This window comes from Rhipicephalus sanguineus, chromosome 5 (genome assembly GCF_013339695.2).
Source record: "Rhipicephalus sanguineus isolate Rsan-2018 chromosome 5, BIME_Rsan_1.4, whole genome shotgun sequence".
NCBI classification, from domain to species: domain Eukaryota; kingdom Metazoa; phylum Arthropoda; class Arachnida; order Ixodida; family Ixodidae; genus Rhipicephalus; species Rhipicephalus sanguineus.
The window spans coordinates 22,389,285-22,396,211 of record NC_051180.1 but is presented as its reverse complement, the minus strand read 5'-3'; the positions used below and the strand labels follow the sequence as shown (position 1 = coordinate 22,396,211).

Sequence of the window (6,927 nt, the reverse complement as noted above, 5' to 3'; positions counted from 1 at the left end):
GATGACGCGGCGACATAGTTTGTTTATACTTACACCTCCTGGTAAAGAATGATCTAATCGCATGCCGGTGAGCTATAAATGGCGTAGAATTTCAATATTCCAAGTCACGATGTTCACAATGATTACAGATTGCTGAAGCGGAAATAGCATTTGTCACTAGAACATGCAGCGCGATGTTTGTTCTCTGCAGTGAATAGCACGCTATAAAATTAAGACCATTTACACACCGCCTGCACAAAACCAAACTGACCGACAATTATTATAAAATATACGACGTGGCAGAGTTTAGAATAACTACAGTATATCCGGAGTATGGCATAAGCAATGGAAGAAATTAATACTGTTAAAACCGGATTCATCCGCTGAAGTTGAATTCATCGCTATCGAACGTAGCGCCACAACTCTGGAAGCGACGAAATCGGACGCCAACGCGCCAAGCGCCAACCCGCCAACTGCGAAGCTTTTGTTCGGCTGCGTGCTTCAACGCAACTCGGCTGTTAAGTTTGTAAAATCTGGCTTGTTTTCCTCGCCTTGAGAAATTCCGTTTGCACTGGAGGCCTGACTTTAGCATCCGTCACGGACTTTATCGAGAGGTAAGTGCTTTTACTTGTTACTATCGTAACATATGTCAGTTTTGATGCCAGCAAACGGCGCTCACGTTTTCGCGCCATTGTCACACGCACAAAATCTGCTAACTGTATTTCTGTGTGTTTGTTTGCACAGCAAGTGAAGTTTCGACGAAACATTGTCTTACCGCCGCAGCTTCTATTCAGCTGTGATCTGGAATGACGGCAGTCTGCACACATGCGCTGCGTTTGCTCGCTCAAGCACAGGGCTGTAGCGCTGAGCTTGGCGTCACAAGATGGCTCCCGACGTGCTCGCGCTAGCCTTTCCGAGCGCAAGTTGGTGCACGTAGCACAAACTTAGTCGCGCCTGCGGCGCTCGTGTTGTCAGTTTTACCGGATTATTCCTTGCTCGCGCATTGTGGCGGTGAACCTTGAAATGCACTTTTTAATGGTCGTCTTTGTGCAAGAACGTGTACTTGTCGGCCACATATTTTTACTGGAACAAACCTAATGTTTATGTGGATCCGGCTTTTCGGCGAATAATATGAGTGTCAGTAATCGCAGTCTCTTCACTTTTTCTTTATTTTTCCTTCATTTAAGTGGAACATGGCAACGTTATGGGGATCAACGACTTGTTCCGCCTACTATGTTACCGTTAGTTTTCTCCCATTGGCCGCGGCGCCTGCATTTTCGATGGTGGCGAAAATGCTTGAGGCCCGTGTACTTAGACTCATCATCTCGGAGGCTTTCCTTCCGGCAATACCGGTTGTCCCGGCCCCTACTAAACCCCTACCAAAACGGCAGAGGTCAGCACAGGAAAATGAAAGAGGCGGATTGACATTCCCCCTGTACACGTCACTTTTAACAGCGCAGCTGTTTAAGCTAGGTGGAACTCCATAAGCCGTCCACAAAAAGCTCGATGGGCCGATCCTGGGGATTGTGCAGGAAGGGTCCAAAGGGTCCAGAATATGTGTGGTTTGTAGACAGGGGGCTGCTATGGAGTGACAAATAATTACACCATGCACATCCATTTTAATATGGAAGTGATGGCCATTGTGGAAACTGTCATCAGCGAGTTGCTCTATTGCCACTTTAGCCTTGTCATGCTTAAGTCTTAGAAGACCAAAACTTCTGCCGAGTTTAGTAACATTTCGCACTCGCTAAGAAAGTGTTTAATATTTATGTTTCTTGCTGAGGCGTCTGCGTCTTGTTTACGAGTGTGGTTTACAAGAGCTTGAATAATTTGACAGGTGGAGACATACATGAATAATGGCGTGTTCGACGGTGCCACAGGACATCACCGGCGATCTGAGAGGGCACTGCAAGGAGTGCGAATGCAGTGGTTTTCAGCGCCTTGTTGATCTGGCCATGACAAGGTACCTATTGGCTGGTGCATTCTCAGTGGACACTCGCCTGCCTCATATGGACCTCTCGTCAGCCTCTATGAGGGTGCCCAAGACGGTAAGTACTATTCATTTGTACAAACCCCCCAAATTTGAACTGCGTTGTTTTAGGTTGGCAGCACACTGTCATGCCCGTTAAGAAGTAATAGTGCTGACATATGGAGGTTTTGTATCTTCACTCCATGCACACACTCTTACGTTCAGCCCCTTCAGCAACATTGCATTGGTGATAGCTGAAGCTTATGTTAGCAGCATTCTGAGAACCTGAAAAAGGGGCAGGTTTTCACTGGGCTGCTGCTCTTTTTTTCTTTCCTGTTTGGTTACTGGCAAGCCAGAATAAATTCTTTTGTGCCTTTTCAAATGCAAGGTGCGTTTGCATTCTTCTAGATGGAGCTTTTGCTCTCGGTGTAACAGCAGTGCGAATACGTGCTGTGTTCTAAGTGGGATATTCGAGTTCCTCATATTGTCTCTATCCAGTACTGTACAATGCAGGGAAAATAAAAATGTTGATCTCCTTGGTAAGTGAAGTAAGTAAAGTTTCAACGGTTCAAGTTATTCCAGTCTTAAATATTTCCATAATTTACTTTGTACTACCAAGGGGTTTCTTACCGTAATAGCTTTGCAAAGTGTGGTGGCCTATGTAGTTAAATAGCTTGTTAGGGAAGTTGGTGCATCTTTTGAAAGTTAACAGTGCAGACAAGGGACAGTGAAAGAAATTACATTTATCCACCATTTTTCTGAAATGATTCTAAATTACGAGTCCGCACTTGTCTTATTTTGCTCTCCCTTATCATCTGTGCTGTTTACTTACTTCGAAGTATACCTTTGTACCTAATTTCATGACACTTTTGCTTTGATAACTGATAGACTTGGTCAAAGCTTTGTGGAGCAAACAAACCTCTCAGAGAACAGCTTGAATACTTAGATGATTTTTTCTGTTGACATTGATGAAGATTGGAGTATGAGACTGCCCTTTAAAGATGAATTCATCACAGGGCAATTCTGCACAAAACTGGCTGTTAAAACGGGTGAAATTATTTTGACACCAAGTTTAGCTGCTGTTTGCATTCAAAAGCAAGTGCGAAAGCTTTGTCAGGAGTGTAGCATGTCGTGATAAATGTCCAGGCTACTACTATCGCACTGCCGAAAAAAAAATCTTCCAACGATATTTTTTTGTCAAGTTCCAGTCCTGTCAGGTATGTTAAAAATGCTGTTACTTGATTTATTCTTAAAGTGCACTTCAGCTTTTTTATTACCTGCAAAGGGTGAATGAGGCACCAGGCGTAATAGGGCACCCGTCAGAAATGCATGCACCAATACACTGCAATCTTTTTAAACCACCATCAAATTGGAAAAACAGATGTTTGCTCTTTGCTGCATTATTTAGTTGTCAATTATTTGGTAATTAAAACAAATCGCTTGAACGGTTTTCTGAATCTCGACGAATGAGGAAATTTACCTTGAAATACATCCATGGAAATTACAGTTCGCGTGAGTGTTAATACATATGCAATTATAGAACATATGGAGGAGGTATTTCATCTGTATTCACTGTGCACCATATGTGTACGGCATGCACCTGAGAAATATTGATTGCCCATAGCAAATATTAAGCAGAGTTTTTTCATGGCTTGATAAAAACCGTCATTTGGAGCCTAAATTTTTTAGTTGATTTAGGACACACACTGTACATTGAAAAAAAAAAATGTCCTGACCTCACTGATTTGCATTTTCGTGCTTCTACAGGATATCTGGAGGAAGCTGAATCTTGCAGTGCACCACAACAGTCTTTTGCTAGGCAAATATGTGGCCAGTGGTCAACAGACACCACCACTTACCTAGAAAGAGGGCCTGCGCAATCTGTCGAAGATTATTCTTTGACAGTGCACGAGACAATGAAGTTCGGCACCCAGGAAGTGCTTCCGCCCCTGTACTGATGCAAGGGGCCGAAGAAAGTTTTCGTTCAAACACCTCGACCCAGCTACATCATAAGTGTGTACACTGCGACTTCTCATCATATTATTTTAGTCGTTTTCCATCTCACATGAAACTTGCTCATCGTTCTGTTAAAAAGTACACCTGTGCCCTTTGTAAGGTCACTTTTGCAGCTGTTACCCGTTATAAACAGCATTTTGATGAATTTCACATCTTGATCGTGGCCAGTGAAGAGCCGCATTTGATGAGTAGCGACAGTGAAATGGTCCACCAGGACATGAGCATTGAAACTGAGGTCTCATAATTTGAGCCGTGTGTGCTCAATGATGAGGCAAGGCTCTCCGATCTGTTCAGGCTTTTGGAGGGTGAGCACATACGTGCAAAAAAGCTATCAGTGCTGTTGTCAAAAACATTTCAGAATTGTTCCACGCCAAGGGCCTACAGCTAGACGCATCAGGTTTGTTAACTGACAAGGCGGGAAAACGTCAGTATGAACGTAATAACATATATCTTAGACCTTCCAAAAAAGCACTTCCCAATGGTTCCCGTGGTTATTATGTATCACTAAGGGCACTCTTATAAACCTTGTACCAACATCCAGAAACAAGTAGCCATCTTCAGGAAAAGTTTGTCATCTCTGAAGATGGTTTCCACAGGGACCTGTGTGATGGTTTGAGGTTCAGGCGCCATGCTATGCTGAATAATCAGGACAGTGGCCTTGGCGTGCTTCTATACTGCGAGGATGTAGAAATTGCCAACCCTTTGGGCATGAAACAAGGCATGTGTGGAAACCTCACACTGTTTTATGTAATATTTGCCAACTTTCCTCCCCCAAGCAGGTCTCAGCTGAACTGGTATTAATTTAGATTTTATTCACACAGTGAATGAACTGTCAGACAAAGGAATCTCATTCAAAGTTCGGGAAAGAGAAATCAAGACCTATGGATGTCTCCTTGCATTTCTCTGTGATAGTTTAGCAGCACATAATACTGCTGGCTTCAAGGAATCATTTTCGCCAACTGTTCGTTATGCGTGCCGCCGCTGCAATGCACTCACGAGTGATTTCCCTAAGATTTGTTTACACTGACTGCCGTTTGAGAAGTGACAGTGAAATTCAAGATAAAGTTAAATTGTTGAAGAAAGCAAAGAACTTGGCAGAGCAGAAGGAAATATCGGCAGCTTCAGGCATCAAGGAACCCTCAGTGCTTCACCTCGTAACAGGGTTCTCATGGACTGAGGATGCACTCTTTAACCCTATGCATATATTTTAAGACGGTGTGCTACCTAAAGAACTTTTCTTGTTTCTCCGTCACCAAGTACACATCCGTCGGGTATTTAGTAGAAAACAACTGAATGAAGCATTCAGGAAGTTCAATTTTCATTCATCTATAAATTCAGGAGAGCGCTCACGTTTGTTCGATGCTTCGCTGTCGTTGGTGTCTTCAGCAAGTGCATTGGGAGTTTTCGTTCTACACCTCACACTTTTTCTGAATAGCGTTGTTCCTTTCAACCTGCTGGATAAATTCTACCATTGTCTGATAATGGCTGTCCAGATAACACAGCTTGTACTTTCTCCAATTTTGAGTGCCGAGGCCGTAGGTTTTTTTTTTTCTTTGCAACCTAATGGTTGTTCGGTGTTATGATGAATGTTTAAACTGTTTTATTTTAAAGGAAACGAGCCAATAAAGCGTAGTAACAGAAGAAAAAATTTTGCTGGCTTGCCCTCTGTACACTTACAAATGCGACCGTGGTTTCTACCGCCTTTGTAAATATTATAGACAACTTCCATAAGTGTGTACTGTATTTGCTATTTCAATGTTGTATTTCTGCTTTTAATGCACAGGGAGAACTTTTTTTTTAAGATATGAAGGTAAAATGAATGATCTTGTATAATGGTATCACTCAGCAGTCTTTTCATTGACTACACATTGTATTACTGGCATGTAGCCTTCAGTCTTATTCCTTAGTCGTTTTTAGCTGTGAAGTATGTCTGTTGATTGTTCAGTAATTTGCTCTGATGCTGTTGTTCTTGCATTACTGCGGTTTTGATACAATTGTGTACTTTCATATAATAAAGTATCAAGTACAGCATCTGTGTAATCTTTACAGTGGTTTCCTACTACTGAATAAGTGTATTTTCATTTTGAAACAGCATGACTTAGTTTTAAGCACCATTTTCCTGCAAGACTTATATCAGAATTTTTTAGAGTCGCTTCCTGCAATTTAACACCGCTGACGGCCTGGCTAGCAGAAACAGTGTTCCTGATAATATTATATGGAGTGTTGTTCCTGTAATATAGTAGTCTATTTATACACAACAGCGTTCCGTAATATATATGTGGAACATGGTTTTACATATCTCATTCTGCATATAAGAGGAACATTGTTCCAGGTATTAATGTGGGGAACATGGTATCTCTTACATCATTCTAAAGTTAAGAGCAACAATGTTCTACATAAATAAAATTTTATCCAGTTCATGTGTTACTCCTATATAAGGGGAACTTTTTTGCAAAAAAGTTGCCCTTACTAAGTGGAACCTATGTGTAACCAGATTAAGAGTGTACGTACGTAAACGTGTACCTTTACGTTTGCGCGACCAACTAAATGGTGATGATAACTGCATTTAAACTACAGTGAAACCTCGGTGATACGATCACGGCTTGTACGAATTTCGGGGTGATACGAATTTTTCTTTGGTCCCGGCCAAGGCCCATTGGCCTTCAGTGTAATGGAGTACGGTTGTTTCGAACAGATTTTCACCCAACGACGTTTGATACGAACGTACACTACCGCGTAGGTACGAAGAGGTGCTGTCCGCGCTGTCGCGGAAGACGCGCCAAGCACGTGCGGGAGCAGAAACGCAAGCGCGGGCATGCGCGCCGCGCCGCCAATTGGTCAGAATCACGGTGTAAGAAACATACTTTTCTTACACAGTGATCACAATAAACCTTCAGTAACGCGTCGTAGCCTCCGAGATTGTGTGCGCGAATCTTGGAAGCCCTAATGCGCCTTCGTGCACC

At 42.6% G+C, this 6,927-nt stretch overlaps 1 long non-coding RNA gene across 2 annotated transcripts; it reads left to right on the top strand.

The window, feature by feature from the left end:
* The first annotated feature begins 524 nt into the window (after positions 1-524).
* Positions 525-3,930, top strand: LOC119392784 (uncharacterized). Of its 2 annotated transcripts, none has more exons than XR_005183702.1 (3): positions 525-593; positions 1,817-2,027; positions 3,716-3,930. It is a non-coding gene; the product is annotated as an uncharacterized LOC119392784 (long non-coding RNA). The 2 variants fall into 2 exon arrangements; XR_005183703.2 differs by lacking the exon at positions 525-593 and adding an exon at positions 1,614-1,704.
* Positions 3,931-6,927: the final 2,997 nt, after the last annotated feature.